General features: G+C 33.7%; 1 long non-coding RNA gene across 1 annotated transcript; it reads left to right on the forward strand.

Annotated features, from left to right (window-relative positions):
• Positions 1-13,527: 13,527 nt before the first annotated feature.
• LOC142179354 (uncharacterized) lies at positions 13,528-15,271 on the forward strand. The gene is made up of 2 exons (XR_012707364.1): positions 13,528-13,746; positions 14,928-15,271. It is a non-coding gene; the product is annotated as an uncharacterized LOC142179354 (long non-coding RNA).
• The last annotated feature ends 2,585 nt before the right edge of the window (positions 15,272-17,856 follow it).

Raw genomic sequence — 17,856 nt, forward strand, 5'->3', positions numbered from 1 at the left:
GGCTCATAAGCCACTGAATACTCTCTTAAATATTCTCAAAAGCATCACATTCAAAATACCTACCCTGAATAGACTTCCTGCGAATCCTAAGCCATTACCATCACCTTCTTGATACTGATATATAGAATCCCAAAATTGATATAGAAATACCACAAGTCTTGACACCCTCAAATGCAAACCTCAGTTTCTAGCCAAATATATAACCTGAAAATCTCCAATTATTACATGAAAAATCTTGAACCCATTAGAACCATTCTCAAGAGTCACCCACTCTACTTAAACCGCAATTAGACCAATCAAACGGACAGGATGACCTGTGCCCCTTTAGCACTTCGACACCGCAAAATATAACCTCACCTTAATGCAACCAAGCAACTTCCTGTTCTATGCACCGTACATTCTTTACCAATAACAACTCAAGTCATTTCGTGCTTCTCATACACCTATAAACATAACATAACCTTTATTGAAATTTTCTTTACTCGAGCCATCCTCGGTCTCAACCTTCGTGAGCCATAACTGATTCACTAGTACGCATCAAACTGGAACCAACATAGCACATAACTGTGCAATTAACTAATCAATAGCAGACTCCCCTACTTGGCTCAAAGCCATAGATCAAAACACATAATAACTCATAATGCATATACCCTATTACTTCCATAATACCATAGTGAGATTAAACTCAATCCTTCATAAGCTCCTGCAACACAGACCATCTAGTACTTCAAATATTCTGCAAATCTCGCACTCACCCTCATAACAGTCAAGCCCACTCTCTTAAGTGACCCAAATTCAAATTGCAACATATATATTTCACTAGTAAAAGAGATCTTCCAACAAATAACATAAGGATCACACAAACTTCAGAACACTCCACAGGAGATAACCCACCTGCTTCGCCTCAAACTAACATCTCTTTATACCCTTCCACTGTTATAAATATTACGCAGTCACTTAATCTTCCTGAGTCTGAACTCATATCACAACATGAAATCTACTTCACTTCCCAACTAGGCAATCACGAAAAGATCCTTCAACACACCCACAATAGACCTTCCTTGTCTCATTCAATTCATATGAACACATATCGCAATCACATCATACCCATCACGTAACTATCCAGTCATCACTTCTATTAATAGGGGCACTATCGAACATATAAATCCAGAAACATGTGCTTGCGCAATCAACAACTCAGGGCTCAAGCTACAGGTAAGGCCCGGCCTCAAGTCCTCCAGACTGGACCAACATCAATGCACATAAATCACACATCGCCCCTCGATCAGGGAATCACAAGTCGTCAATGCACTGCTGATACCGAGGGCTCATGTGTGCATACGAATGCGTGGAAGGAATTCAAAACGATAAGAATTCAAGAATGTGAAGTTTTTCCTAAAGGTTTTGTAGCCTCCCGAGGATAAGTGCAGATGTCTCCGTACCGATCTGGAGACTCTACTAAACCTGCTCATGACTCGTGAGACCTATGTAACCTGGCTCTAATACCAACTTGTCACGACCCTAAAACCGATCCGATCGTGATGGCACATATCGTGAAACTAAGCCAGCCGACACAACTCTAGAATTAACTATTTAATCAATAACAATTATTTTTAAGCCTTTAATTAATCATATATCTCATAGTGTAAGTCTAAATGGATAGTGCGGAATAAATACACAAGCCTGACATCGGGGTATAACAAGTCACGAGCATCTACTAAGGTCTGAAAATATACTAAAACAATTTAAGGAATACAAGAGGGAGAAGAGTAGGGCTGCGAACGTCGGGCAGCTTCCCTTCTAACTCCAATGACTCTGCCACTGAGTAATCAACACCCGCTACCGGGTTCAGAAATACCTAAATCTGCACACAAGGTGCATGAAGTAATGTGAGTATGCCAACTCAATAAGTAATAAAAGTAAATGAAAGCTGAGCAGTAAGAAAATACATAAGCCATGTCATAACGCTACAACAAATGCAGTACCTTTCCAAAACAGTACAAAAATCATTTACTTCGTAAATCAAGCTCAGTTTCAGTAAAACCCTTTAAAACAACCTTCAATAGTTTCAAACGGGTGATAAAACAATGATAGAAATGTAAACAGCCCATCGGGCATAATATCAATAGAACTAGCCCCTCGGGCTACAGTAAAAACCTCTTTAAAACACTTTTTTGCAGTTTAAACGAATGAATGCAGATAAGGAGAAAAGATCGAAATATAAATCAGCCCCTCGGGAAAAGTACCAACAAAACCAGCCCCTCGAGCAATATCACATCTCACATTGGGTACCCACGCTCATTGGAGGTGTGCAAACTTCGGGAGGGGCTTTTTTACGGCCCAAATGCAATAACAAGCCATCTCGTGGCATAATCAAATAGGCTCTCGGCCTCATATCAAGCCACCTCGTGGCGTAACAAATCAGGCCCTCGGCCTCATAATCATAAATCAGTACCACACTGCTGCAGCGCGCAGCCCGATCCCATAATATCCTCACGACACAGGCCCTCGACCTCACTTAGTCCAAAATCTCTCAAGCCACTCGGGCAATAGTAAAACATGAAGTTCAGCCCAAAATATTATTTAAAATATCAAAAATGAGTAAATATAGTTGAGTTATGAAAAATAGTAGAATACAGCATGACTAAGTACAAATATGAAGTCAAAATAGTGAGGAATAGTAAAAATCCCCTAAGGGTCCAAAACAGTTGGCACGAGGCCAAATATGGCATTTAGCCCAAAACATGATAATAATTTTCAAAACACAATAATATCAAATAGTTTTCAATCAAATACGCGACTTAACAGTCATAAGGGACGGACCAAGTCACAAACCCCAATGGTTCACAACCCCACGCTCGTCACCTAGCGTGTGTGTCACCCTAAAGTAGCACAACGATGTGAAATTCGGGGTTTCATACCCTCAGGACAACATTTACAATCATTACTTACCTCAAATCGGTCCAAACTCTAGCCCGCGATGCCTTTGCCTCTCGAATCGGCCTCCAAATGCTCCAAATCTAACCAAAATCTGTATATTATCATCAATATACACTAAAAGAACAAAGCCCAAGCGAAAATAATCAAATTAACTCAAAAATCCCGAAATTGGCTCAAACCTGACCCCGGGACCACATCTTGGAATCTGATAAAAATCACAAAACTGGAAAACCCATTCGCTCGCGAGTCTACCCATATCAAATTTACCAAAATCCGACATCAAATGGCGATCCAAATCCCCAAAATCAACTCTCCAAACCTTCCTCCATTTTCCCCCATTTTTACCCCAAATTCCCAAATTAAATGATAAGAATCAAGATATAATCATGAGATTTAACCAAATTTGAGTGAAGAATACTTACCCCAATCAATCCTCTGAAAATCCTTTCAAAAATTGCCTCAATCCGAGCTTCATATCTCCAAAAATGCAAAAATGATCGAAATTCTCGAAATAGAGTACTTTATAATCCGCCCAGGCATTTACCCTATGCTATCGCGGATAAACTAATATGATAGCGAAGCATAAAATTTCCCTTCTTTTACCCTATGCGATCGCGGCCATTCCCTCGCGATCGCGTAGAACAAATTTTTCCAACAGCCTTCTCCAACTCTTCCGGACAGCCTCTGGTATAATGGTTATAACTTTTTGTACAAAACTCCAAATTATAATTGGTTAAACATTTTGAAAACTAGACATCAAGGGCTACAATTTTTGTTTTCAGATCATCTTCAAATTCCTTATATATTGTGAGATATAAGCTTCCAAAATCGGGTCAGTGTAGCAAAGATTTTACTCTATGCGATCGTGGGAAGACTTATGCGATCACATAGCACAACTCCATTTTTCCAAATTTTCTCTATGCTAACGCACTGTACACCCCTGAAGCCAAAAACCAACAACTAGAAATGGCCTAGAAATGGTCTGAAACCACCCCGAAACTCACCCGAGACCCTCGGGACCTCAACCAAACATGCCAACACATCCCATAACATCATTCAAACTTGTTCCAATCTTTGGAACGCTTAAAACAACATCAAAACATCGAATCACACTCAGATTCAAGCCTAAGAATTTCAAAACTTCTAAATTCTAAAGTCGATCAAAAAGTCTATCAGACCTCGTCCGAATGACCTAAAATTTTGTACACACGTCAAAAATGACACAATGGACCTACTCCAATTTCCGGAATTCCATTCCGACCCCGATAACAAAATTTCCAATGCCGGCCGGAAAATGCCAAATTTTCAATTTCGCTAATTCAAGCCTAAATCTACCACGGACCTCCAAAATACATTCCGGATGCGCTCCCAAGTCCAAAATCACCTAACGGAGCTAATTAAATCATAAAAATCCAAATCCGAGATCGAATACTAAAATGTCAAAACTTGGTCAAACCTTTCAAATTTAAAGCTTTAAACTGAGAATTATTCTTCCAAATCTATTCCGATTATCCTGAAAACCAAAACTGACGATTTACATAAGTCATAATACAATACAGAGGGCTAGTCATGCCCGAGAACTAGCGAGGGAAATGTAAAAGCTCAAAACAACCGGTCGGGTCGTTACAGAATTGCACGTGTCTTGATTTCTTTATGGCCAAGGATATGTAGGCAGCTCAGATACCAGGGCTCGGTCACAGTCTATTTTCTTTTAGTTTTTAGTCTCTCAAAATAAGGGTCTGCTAAAAAAATCTGTTTCGTCGTTCTCTGTCTGAAAACTCTTCGTATTTCCAGTCAAAGAGGGGCAGCTGTAGACATGTTATTTTTGACCCTCCCCGAGATTTTACACATTTTAGCGTTTAAATATTTAGTTTAGGTCTAATATCACTAATTTTAACTAGTTTTGACTCTTTTACTTTATTTTATCATAAAAATTACAAAAATATTTGCTTTTATTTAACTAATTGATATTTTATCTAGTTACTCTTAGTTTATCTACCTCTCATAAAATTTTTAAAAAAATACAAAAATAGTTTCACTTTTAATATCTATTTTTATTTTAGTAGTATATATTAATTAATTAAGAGTGATTTCTTTGTTTTATAAATGCGTTATACTTTTTAGAATAAGATTTGGGATTTTAGCTAAAAGAGTTTGAACAACCCCAAAACTAGTCTCATTTTCGAATTTTCTTAAGCAATTTTAGACCAACCCAATTCCCCTTAGCCCAAATAACATATAGTACCTAAATCCAAGCCCAATATCCATAAAACCCACAAATAACCTAATATCCAAAAGTTAAGACCTCATCTTCTTCTCTAACCTAGAAACCCTAAGCTTCATCAGCAATCTAACACACCCCATTCTAGCCGCCGACCACCCCCATCTACCACCAAACCTAATTCCGCTTCACCATGAAGACAGCCGCCGACCGCCCCCATCTGACCACCAACGTCACCCCTCTTCTCTAACTTCTCCTGTCACCTAACATACCACCCTTCCACAAATCTTAACCTCCATTAACCTAGACCCCAGCTGCCACCCGCCGCACAACCTCTCACCAGCCACCCCACTACTCCCTCACTACCATAACTGGCCGGAATTCGGCGACCACACACACATGTACAATAGCAAAAAACAGAGGCAGGGAACGGACAAACATAAGGGGAAACGGGGAAAAGTCACAAGAACAGGAAAAAAAATCTGGGCGAAAAAAAGAATTAAAGAAAAACAGGGGTTTTGGCTTTTGATTCTAACTTTTCATTTTCTGATTTTCAGTTGAGTTTAGCTTTATTTTTTATTTCAAACGCGAAATACATAATAAAAATTTAGGCTGTTCTTTTAGTGTCGGTTTCCGAAATGGAGTTGAGTTGAAACGGGTGTTCGATTGTTGGAGTTGCCATCCGAGGTGCGGTCCGTTGGCTTCTTTCGAGTTGGATTTGTTGTTTTGAACTCCATTCATAGCTGCAGTATTCTATCTGTGAATTGCCAAAATTATATTAATTGCAAGATTATTTTTCAGGTCAATCTGTTTTCAACCCTCTTATTAATCAATGGATATACTTCTTTGTTTCAACAAATTTGAATTTACTTATGATTTGTTTAACCTTGGTTAGCTTCATTGTTATTTTGTTTAATTTGTTTTCTTTGAATTTTGTCTTATAAGATATGTTCAATAAAAATGAAGATATGAAAGAATCAAGTTGAATAGAAAGGGCAAACAGTGAATTATTTTGAATCGGGGGGATTGATCAAAAATGGGTTTGGGTCAATTCATTAAATTGATATTGTATATGCGGGTTTAGGCTTGAGGCAATCTGATTGTTTTACCTTTAATTCATTTGGGGTTCGCTAGTAGCATGTTTAGGCCGATCACACTCAGGTAGGCAAACCGTAGGTTGCTTCTTTTAATTTTGCCGAGGTAAGAGGTTGTTCCCTTTAGTTTATATTCAGGGGAATACCCCGTGAGTTTGTATATATTATTATTATTATTATCCGGGGTATGCCCCGTAGTGAATGTAATTGGATACCGCAACGAACATCATGGAACAAGCATAGACTTTTAGTATTTTCCTTTTATTTTATTTTCTTTATTTAGGTGGAGACAACCTCGAGCCTCTTGTGTATTTATTTTCCCTTTTTCGTGTTTTTTTACTTCAATTTGAATATTTTAAAAGCCAACTTGATTGTATACGCAACCGTACTAGTTACGGGACTCGGGGAATGCCTAACACCTTCTCCCCAAGTCAAATTAACCCCCTTACCTTGAATCTCTGGTGAAAATTGGTTTAAGAGTCAAATTTGTTTTGAAGGGAAATTGTTATTTTAAAAAAAATGGTGACCTGGCATACCGAAACCAAATGTCAGGTGGCGACTCTGAAAATCCTTCGAAACACAATCCTTTGTCGCTTTCAAAATTGAAAACCTTTTTGAGCTTCATAAAATCTTTTTATTACTTTTAAGAGGGTTAAGTGAGGTGTTAAAAAAGGGTTGTGACAGGCACCACCATGACCTGTAGGTAAAATTGGGTCGTGACAACAACCTTCCCAAAACAGTCCATTAAGAACAATAACATCTCAAGCTATTTCAAGTCTTTTTTTGTAGTATCTTGCTCAAATAATAAAACCAGCATACAAAAAACTTCAAGAACATGTAGTAGAGTATTATACATACCTAAACCAGCAACAACCACTTGAAGTTTCAGCCAAACACAACCCACAATTATCCTGAATGACATCACAAACTCAAATAGATGTTGTCCTTCACTAAGACTAACTTTTGATGTTGAAATATGGTGTAATCACCTTGGAATCACTTCAAACCCTTATGGTATCTATTTAGGAGGTTTATGAGGAGTTTGGATACGAAGTTGAGTCGAAAATAAGAAAAAAATGGCATCCAAATCCTTTATAAAGTGAAGTACGTCGACTACCGCCTAAGTGGGTCCCATTTGGAGCTGCTTGTGCGGTCTCACGATAACGCTAATATCTCTCTACTCCGATATCCTATCATTGAACGGTTTCATGCGTTAGAAACTAAACTCGTAGATCTACAATTTGATAGATGGATCATCCAGTAATTCCAAGTATATTGGGAGAAAAGCTCAGCTATATTTGACCTAATTTCCAGCACATTTATGAATGTAACTTGTAATGACCTTTGCCAACTTTTGTTCCAAAACTCGCTTGACTTTAAAATGTAATACACGACTATCATACGACTAAAATAACTCATAACATAACCTCCTTATCATTTTAGCACCCTAATATCACCCTAAAAGTACATGTTATAACATTCCCAACTTGTCGACATTTCACGAAACTTATTTTCTTCAATTTGTTTAGCTTCTAAGACTTTCAATCATCTTGGTACTTATTATCCATGATCTTAAAGATTTGTAACCTCCAAGATAACATGATTAACTTACTTTATATACTTTTAGTGACAATCTCATTTATGAGCTTATATCAATTGGCTTACGATTTACTCTCACGTGTGAAAAAATGGGGTGTAATAAGACAAAATAGTCATTTATGCTTTTTTCTAATATTTAGGAGTTTTAAACCAACTATATTTTGTGTATTAAATTTTTTCTTTTTTCAAATATTCATTTTTCAAATAGTTAGATTCTAAATATTAGGACTTTGAAATCAACTAAAATTTTGATTATTAAATCTTTCTTTTTTAAACTAGGTACTAGGTGAGAAGTCTTAATATGTAAGTTCTAATACATAAATCCAAGAAATATATTACGTTAACAAAATATGACATAATTGTTTAGAGATTTTTCTATGTAATTGAGTTACATTGAAGCGATAAGTAATACTATCCTAATTTATGCTATCATTAGTTTTAGGTTTTAAAGATCTTTTCAAATAATATTTTCTAGGATTGTTTAAAATTATCATGGAATATAACTATAATTCATTTAATATTATCTTCGATGTGAAGTGTGTGTATGTTATATATATATTTGTATTACTTTTTATTCAAATAAATATATTATTAGTTATCATAGATTTGTATAATAATTTAAAAAATATACTCAATAATTAGAAGAAATAACTAATATATCTAAGAATATAACGAGAGAAAGAGAAAAAAAAAGTTATTGGTGAAAGTTAATAATAATAATAATAATAATAACAATAACATCTCAAGCTATTTCAAGTCATTTTTTGTAGTATCTTGCTCAAATAATAAAACCAACATACAAAAAACTTCAAGAACATATAGTAGAGTATTATACATACCTAAACCAGCAACAACCACTTGAAGTTTCATCCAAACACAACCCACAATTATCCTGAATGACATCACAACCTCAAAGAGATGTTGTCCTTCACTAAGACTAACTTTTGATGTTGAATTATGGTATAATCACCTTGGAATCACTTCAAACCCTTATGGTATCTGTTTAGGAGGGTTAGAAGGAGTTTGGATACGAAGTTGAGTCGAAAATAAGCAAAACAATGGTGTCCAAATCCTTTATAAAGTGAAGTACGTCCACTACCGCCTAAGTGGGTCCCATTTGAAGCTGCTTGCGCGGTCTCACGAAAATGCTAATATCTCTCTACTCTGATGTCGTATCAATGAACGGTTTCATGCGTTAGAAACTAAACTTGTAGATCTTCAATTTGATAGATGGATCATCCAATAATTCCAAGTATATTTGGAGAAAAGCTCAGCTATATTTGACCTAATTTCCAACATATTTATGAATGTAACTTGTAATGACCTTTGCCAACTTTTGTTCTAGAACTCGTTTGACTTTAAAATGTAATACACGACTATCATATGACTAAAATAAATCATAACATAACCTCCTTATCATTTTAAGCACCATAATATCACCCTAAAAGTACATGTTATAATATTCCCAACTTGTCGACATTCCACGAAACTTATTTTCTTCAATTTGTTTAGCTTCTAAGACTTTCAACCATCTTGGTACTTATTATCCATGATCTTAAAGATTTGTAACCTCCAAGATAACATGATTAACTTACTTTATTTACTTTCAGTGACAATCTCATTTATGAGCTTACATCAATTGATTTACGATGTACTCTCACGTGCGAAAACATGGGGTGTAATAAGACAAAATAGTCATTTATGCTTTTTTCTAATATTTAGGAGTTTTAAACCAACTATATTTTGTGTATTAAATTTTTTCTTTTTTGAAATATTCATTTTTCAAATAGTAGGATTCTAAATATTAGGACTTTGAAATCAACTGAAATTTTGATTATTAAATTTTTCTTTTTTAAACTAGGTACTAGGTGAGAAGTCTTAATATTTAAGTTCTAATACATAAATCCAAAAAATATATTATGTTAACAAAATATGACATAATTGTTTAGAGATTTTTCTATGTAATTGAGTTACATTGAAGCGATAAGTAATACTATCCTAATTTATGCTATCATTAGTTTTAGGTTTTAAAGATCTTTTCAAATAATATTTTCTAGGATTGTTTAAAATTATCATGGAATATAACTATAATTCATTTAATATTATCTTCGATGTGAAGTGTGTGTATGTTATATATATATTTGTATTACTTTTTATTCAAATAAATATATTATTAGTTATCATAGATTTGTATAATAATTTAAAAAATATACTCAATAATTATAGATTTGTATAATAATTTAAAAAATATACTCAATAATTAGAAGAAATAACTAATATATCTAAGAATATAACGAGAGAAAGAGAAAAAAAAAGTTATTGGTGAAAGTTAATAATAATAATAATAATAATAACAATAACATCTCAAGCTATTTCAAGTCATTTTTTGTAGTATCTTGCTCAAATGAACTTGTGAATAACTTTTCAAATAAATAAATTAGAAAAACTATTAGGTTTTCAAGAATTATATGTGATTGCTGAAATTGGAAAAGAAGCATGATAACTTATGAATTTAAAGTGATTGAATCATAAAACTGAAATAAATTTTAAGTTAAATATATTAACTAATGATTGAGAACTTCTATGAAGATTCATCATTTTATGGAATATTAACTTTTATTTTATAACTCAAACATGATATTTAATGTATTATTTATAAAAAAAATTACTGAGATATTATACACTCGTAAAACGCATATCATAAGACTAGTAAATATTTAATTACGAACCCAGTAATTAAATAAATTATGAGTTCGTAGAAAATTTAGTACCTATAAACTTTAAATCTTGACTTCGCCTTTCTATCGGACGCAAATCCAACAGTGAGATTCTTGACACAGCTTGAGACACCCCTCTCGAACCTGATTCTTCTGCTTTTATGCTGATAATGTTTAGTTATGAGAGCAATAGTTATATGCAGTTTTCACTTTCCCAGGCCAATCAATTCTCCCTATATCCATAATAGATGCATATAATGTCTTTTCCTAAAAAGAGAAAACATGAGAAAGTCAAGAATATGATCCCTTCATAGGCCACTATAGCCAGAATCATATACTTTTCACATTTAGAAGTAATGTAACACTAAATTTTTCATGTTGTCCTTAATGATATAATCAAGAGCGCCAGACGAGGAACCCCTTCCCCCGTCGCACGCGGCTACGAAGCAGTCAAGATACTCACTTGTTGAATAAAAACTTGTCATAATCAGAAGGAAGAGAGCGGCCCCCAACCCCAAAAGGTTCCTTTGGAAAAGCTCTTTCTCCCTCCTAATTATGGTAGTCGTGGTTGATTCGAGGATCTTACGCGGCGGAGCGAACTCTTCTATCGTCTTGCATTTTCTCTGGCGGACCCCCCCCCCGGTCCATCGTACTGGAGCGATTCGAGAAGAACGATTAGGCTCATATTCTATCCTTTCTACAATGCCTATACGGTTCTGCTAGACCTGATCTGCTCGTGTTTACGGACATGTTATCGCATACCTGTTAGCACACACTTTTAAAGTCTTTCTATTTTTTTCTTAAACTTCGTACTAAAAGTACTTTCCCACAGGAACGACCCAATGGTAAAGTAAAACAAGCAATTGCTTGAGGCCCCATATCCGTGGGAACCCCAAAATTTCTAATACTAAATAGTTGTATGTGATAATTTTTCTTTTAAAAATATTTAGTATATAAAAAAAAAAGCACATTTTTTCATGAAAAAGAAAATTTTGGGACCGTTAGAGATATTGAGAATAAGAATAGTTACTTTACCTTACGTGTGTATTCTTACCTCATTTATACACCATCATCATTATCTTTTTTATTTTTTTTGCTACATTATTTTTATCATTTTATTACTCTCTTCAAACTATAATTTACTTCAATCTTTTATATTCCTTTTGGCCTCTCTACACTCAGAAGTTTATTATCTCATAAATCATTCTGTCAAATAAGAGAGCAAAAAGCAATTGCTGACATTCTTTATCAAGCTTTCCCCACGTTACATCTTTTGTTCTTAAGTATATATTGTCTTTTTATTTATTTATTGGAATTTTAATATAAAGAAAATATGAATTCGTGTATTTAAAACACCAAAAAAAAGGGAAGAGTTAAAACTTTAATACTATCCCAAAAAGGAGTTATTGATAAATTTTTAGCGAACTATAAAAATTTTGAATCGGAAAATATAGAAGAATTTATGGTAGATGAACAAATCAATAACAAAATTGAGGTAGACGATAATGAAATCCAAGAAGAAGAAGAAGTTGGTGAGAGATTTATCATAAATCTTTCAGAAAATCAGGAAATTCTAAGAGAATAGAATAATATCTTAGAACATATATGATCCTAGTAAAAAAATCAATTATAAGTAAAACATTAATAATTTTGTATCTCAAAAGCTAGAAAAATAAACTTTAAATAAAATTTTACTAAATTATTTTTTGTAATACCGAAAATTTAAGGCTCATCGTTGAAGTATGGCTTTAGACTCCAAATATCATTGGGCCGCCCCTGCCTTCCCATATAATGAAGGAAATTTTACCTCATATAGCAAAGGTATACACCCTATTTATTATAAACTAAATTACTTTTAAATATTATTTTCTATAGCTATCTTTTATATTTTATAGCAAAATAAGTATTTAAAGTATATACTACCATTGAGGCATGAAATACGCTATTTATGTTTTTTCTTTCTCTTAGATAGCTGGACATACCTATTTTTAAGGTGATTGTCGTTACTGTATTCATGAATACATGACGCGAATACATATGAATACATGCGCGTACAGCTGGACTGCCCTGATTTTAGGTGCTTTTTACTACTGTATTCATGAATACAGCAGCGCGAATGCATGTAAATACATGTGCGTACAGCTAGACTGCCCTAATTTTAGGTGCTTTTTACTACTGTATTCATGAATACAACAACACGAATACATGTGAATACATGCGCGTACTGCTGGATTATTATGATTTTAGGAGTTTTTACTGTTGTATTCATGAATACATCCACGCGAATACATGTGAATACAGGCGCGTACAACTGGACTGTCCTGATTTTAGGTGCTTTTTGCTGCTGTATTCATGAATACATTGCGCGAATACATGTGAATACATGCTTGTACAACTGGACTACCCTGATTTTTAGGCGTTTTTTATTGTTGTATTCATGAATATAACATCGCGAATACATGTGAATACATGCGCGTACAACTGGACTGCCCTAATTTTAGACGCTTTTTACTGTTGTATTCATGAATACAACAACGCGAATACATACGCGTACAGCTGGACTGCCCTGATTGTAGGCGCTTTTTGCTGCTATATTCATGAATACATGGCGCGAATACATGTGAATACATGCGCGTACAACTCGACTACCCTGATTTTTAGGCTTTTTTTACTACTATATTCATGAATACAACTACCGTAACAACTGAATAGTAGCTATAGGAAGTAATTATATATATGATAACGATAGAAAGTTAATAGCTACTAAACAATAGTGACTTATGAAAATTCCTCTATAATGAAAAGGAGAGAGTAATTATTTCTTGATGGCATATCCCATGAGGAATATCCAAGGACTAATCACTTCACACAAACATGAGTATCACATGATTAATTAATGTATAAGGAACTGTATTAATCTCCTCTTATTAATATGTTCTCTTCACAACAATCTCTCACCTCACAAATTACTCTTTCCCATTTCTGAAAGCTAACTTCTAGATTTTAATGGCAAAGAACCAGATTACTACCAAAGATTATCAGTATAAGAAGATTTTCAAGGTGGAGAATGCCAAAAAACAGAGCCCAAAGTCTGAAATAGAAGGAAAATCAAATATGGTACTTATAGACTACAATCATACACCAGGAAAAGTTCAGCAAAAGCAGGAACCTAAAGGTATTGTTAGGAAGTTAAACTTTATTCATTCATCTCAATATTATTTTCAAGGGCGATCGAAATTTTTTACTAATTATATGTATTAATACTGTGAGGAAACGGACTAATAGAAAAAAATGACATCATTTGACATAAATTGTGTCTCGATGCGTTTATTTTTTTTGCAAATGTTTGAGAGAGCCTCTGTAGTTAAAATTGTGATGAAGTAGAATTAAACTCAGAACATTTTCTACTTAAACTCAACAAAACCAATAGCCTAAGACTATTTCTTGTCTAGAAGTATGATAATTAACATTATTATTCTTGTTCTGCTATAAATTTCGACACCTCTGGCAAAAAATCCTGCATACGCCCCTGATTATTTTGTTCATGTTAAAAGGATCGTTTGATACATAGGATAAGGATAATAATTTCGGAATAGAATCTGAGATTAAATTTTATCCTATATTTTGTTTGGAATATTAGCTAATCGTGGATTAACTTTAACATTAACATGATGAGATTAACTATAGCTAATCCCATGGGATATCCCACCCTTAGAATATCATGATATCCCACTATTATACCAAATGACCCCAGTGTGTTAGCTTAGGAGATGGTAAGTGAACCGAAATTTTGGTGCAGAGGTAAGAGTTGTTGTCTTGTGAGCAGGAAGTTACAAGTTCAAGTCGCGCAAATAATCTCTTTGTAGAAAAGCGAGGTAAGGCTATAGATCCAATATAGTCCGACCCTTTTTTGAATCTTGCCAATAGTGAAAACTTAATGCATTTCATTGCCCAATTTTCTTTTCTTTTTTTGGGTCAGAAGATGCATGTATTAATGTATAATTTTGTAACTTTGTTCATGTACATGGGGTTAAAAAATTGTCTAAAATTAAATAAAAATGCATGTACAGTAGGCTAAATACATGATATAAATCACTGAAAAATACCATGAATTACCCATTTTGTTCAAGTCAAACTTGTGAAAAAATTCTCCTGTCCACCTACGTTGCTTATACTCTCCAAAAATACCGTTACATTTGTATCGAATCCTAAAGAATGTACTACTTTAATTTTAGAGGATCAACATATAACTGGCGGCATTTTTAAAGAGTTCGAGCAACATAAGTTTTTATCGTTTTTTTTATGAAATAAGTTTGAGTATTTGAATGTTGACTTGCTCTTCTGATTTTCTAACAGGTAACAAGTCAAATGGTAGCAGAAATGACAAGTATTTTTCTGGTTATATTGATCGAGTGAAGAACAAAATGAGAACAACAACATCAAGTGTAGGTAATGAAACTGAAATTAGAAAGGTTGCAACAAGAAGAGATAGTTTTAATGATAGAATTTCTCATTATATAAATCGAGCCAAGCTCAAAATTAGAACTACAACAATTGTTGGACGTGGTGACCAAGGCGTAGCAAACTAGCAAATTTAATTATATTTCTATTTTATTAGTATTGTATTGTATTGTTATATTGGATTCAATGTTTAGTATAATTTACTACTAAAAAACAGGAATTAATTAATGATGGACAAATTCTGTAGCTAAACAGAAAAATCCGTTGTTAATCCTATTTAGCGACGGATTATCAAGAAATTCTATTAGCTACGAGTAATTTATCGATAGATTAGCGAAGAAGTTCATAGCTAACTTCATTTTTTTTTTGTTTTTTTAGTGATTGTTACTTACAAATTTATTATATTAAATTAATTATTAAATCTATTATATTATTATGTAACAATCTTTTCACATATTATTGCATAGAAACCGACTTTGATGTGATGGAAATCGTTAGGATATTTATTTCCCATTTTGCTATTATATTAATTATTTCTCATTTTACCTTTTACGCTATTTCTCTTGTTAATTTCACACTTTACTCTATTAATTATCTTTTAATCTCATTATAGTTACTCGTTCTCGTCAATTGTCAGTAATCCTCTTTTTGTTTTGATTTTGAAAATGTTAATTTATTCTATATTACATTTTAATAGTCTTTCCTCATCACTACTACTCCTCGTCACCATATTTTGTGTGTATTTATGGATTGTTGCTACATAAATCCAATAATTAACCATAATTAAGAATAATTTAGTAAAATTTATCACTTACATTAATTATATATACACTACAGTAAATTAAATCAAGCCAAACAAGACACATTATTAAACGACAACAAACATCGCATGTCACGACCCTAAACCCAACTCAGTCGTGATGACGCTTCTCGTGAAGACAAGGCCAACCGACTCACTTCCAATTCACTTTAAGCAATTAAAATAATAACTACTAAGTCTTTAATCAGAAATAAAATCCCAAAATAAGCATTTAACGGTATAATTTGCGGAAATAAAAGCCAATACAGCCCAACATCGAGGTGTCATCATGTCACGACCCAATTCAGGATCGTGACCGGCGCTTAGGAGCAAGTGCTCCCAAGTAAGCCTCATCGGTATTTTACAAAAAATCGGACAGAGTTTCCCTTGTTTTTGGACTATCCCAAAAAATTTCCCTATCACAAATCAGCATCCAACATTCTAATAACAATTCAAACAATCGACAACTTATCAATTGACCAAGATAGTCTTCACCATACTAATCAACCCACTAACAACCAGAAATACTAATTTATCTCCGACTTTGATAATAAAGAACGATACTCGACATAAGACTAATAGCAAAATAATACTCATGACACTAAAAGAATGACTATGGAGTGACTCTAAGAATTTAAAGAAAAGATCATAACAATTGATAAAAATCTCCGCCCACGCGAACAAGTGCGAGGCTCACCAAGAATTCTCAACCTGTGCGCTCTAATTAATGAAATCCTTGTCTGCGTCAACTGTTGCCTCTGTAAAAAAAATTAGCGGGGAGTGAGTCTCTAGCTCAGTGAGAAATAACACTTAACCACAACCGTTTTTAATTTGGGGACAAGTCAGAAAACATACTAGTATATCAAATAGAAAACAACATAAAAATGCCCTTTCAGAAACAATAAATAATTTTGAGTCTCATCACACTTTTCTTGTAGTAAAATATATTTAACAATTCATTAATAAGCTCGGTAACCACTGTATAATATCAGTAGGTTTCAATGAACGGATCATGTAATCAGTATAACTGTGGACTTCTTCGCAAGAAGTCAAATATAACGGTAGTCCCTACTCGAGGGAAATCAGTAACGGTATGCTAGTTCTACCTTCCCACTAGCGAGGGCTATAACGGTAATCGGTAATCGATAAATACAAGATGCACCAGGTCTAACGAACCCGCCGTTAGCTACGGAATCCTTCAAAGTCTCCTCCCATTTATACTCTTTCTTGTAAACAATAGATACTCGTACAAAAGCATTTTCAAAATAATAAAGGGCATATCGTTTCTTATTAAATCTTGTAATTTTATTTCGATAACGGTAATCTTGTCTTAAGTAACAGTAAAACATGTCTAATAAAAGTGAGAATAATTCAAATAACTGTAACATCTCAAGTAACGGTAAAACATATCCAGTAACGGTAAAAACGTTTAGATTAACTGATAAACATCTCAAGTAAACTGTTCGGTACCATATCAAGTAAATGACTTGTCCCACATACAATTTCAAAGCATCGTTAACACATTTATTTTCAAAATTATATATAAACCATGCAGGTTATGAAAACACAAATTGTGGTAAGATTATTACTTACAATACTCGCGTCGAAATACCAAACTCGTCGTCTCGAGCGATCTGTACGGCTTTCTTCAATCAATCTATAATCACATCAATATCGATCTTGTGTTAATTTCTTTATTTAAGCTAATTCATAGCTAAATTTAGATTCCAAATCCTCAGCGTTTTATGTATACCATCAATTTGCTGAATTGTATTATCCATGCTATGAGTAATTTAACTAGTCTATAATCTATCAATTTCAACTTACTCGTATATTTATTTATTTTTTCAATTTTCTTTTACCCAAGTTATGCCAATTATGTGTATATATCTAAATCATATAGGATCACAATCGACAATACTTTCTTTCTTACCTATCAAAATTATATACACCTAGAAGATAATCTTAAGCAGGTGAAGTAAGAAAGTTTATCCTTTGAATTAAAAAGAATGCCTTCAGCAAATT

The sequence above is a fragment of the Nicotiana tabacum genome, chromosome 3 (genome assembly GCF_000715075.1).
Source record: "Nicotiana tabacum cultivar K326 chromosome 3, ASM71507v2, whole genome shotgun sequence".
Classification (NCBI taxonomy): domain Eukaryota; kingdom Viridiplantae; phylum Streptophyta; class Magnoliopsida; order Solanales; family Solanaceae; genus Nicotiana; species Nicotiana tabacum.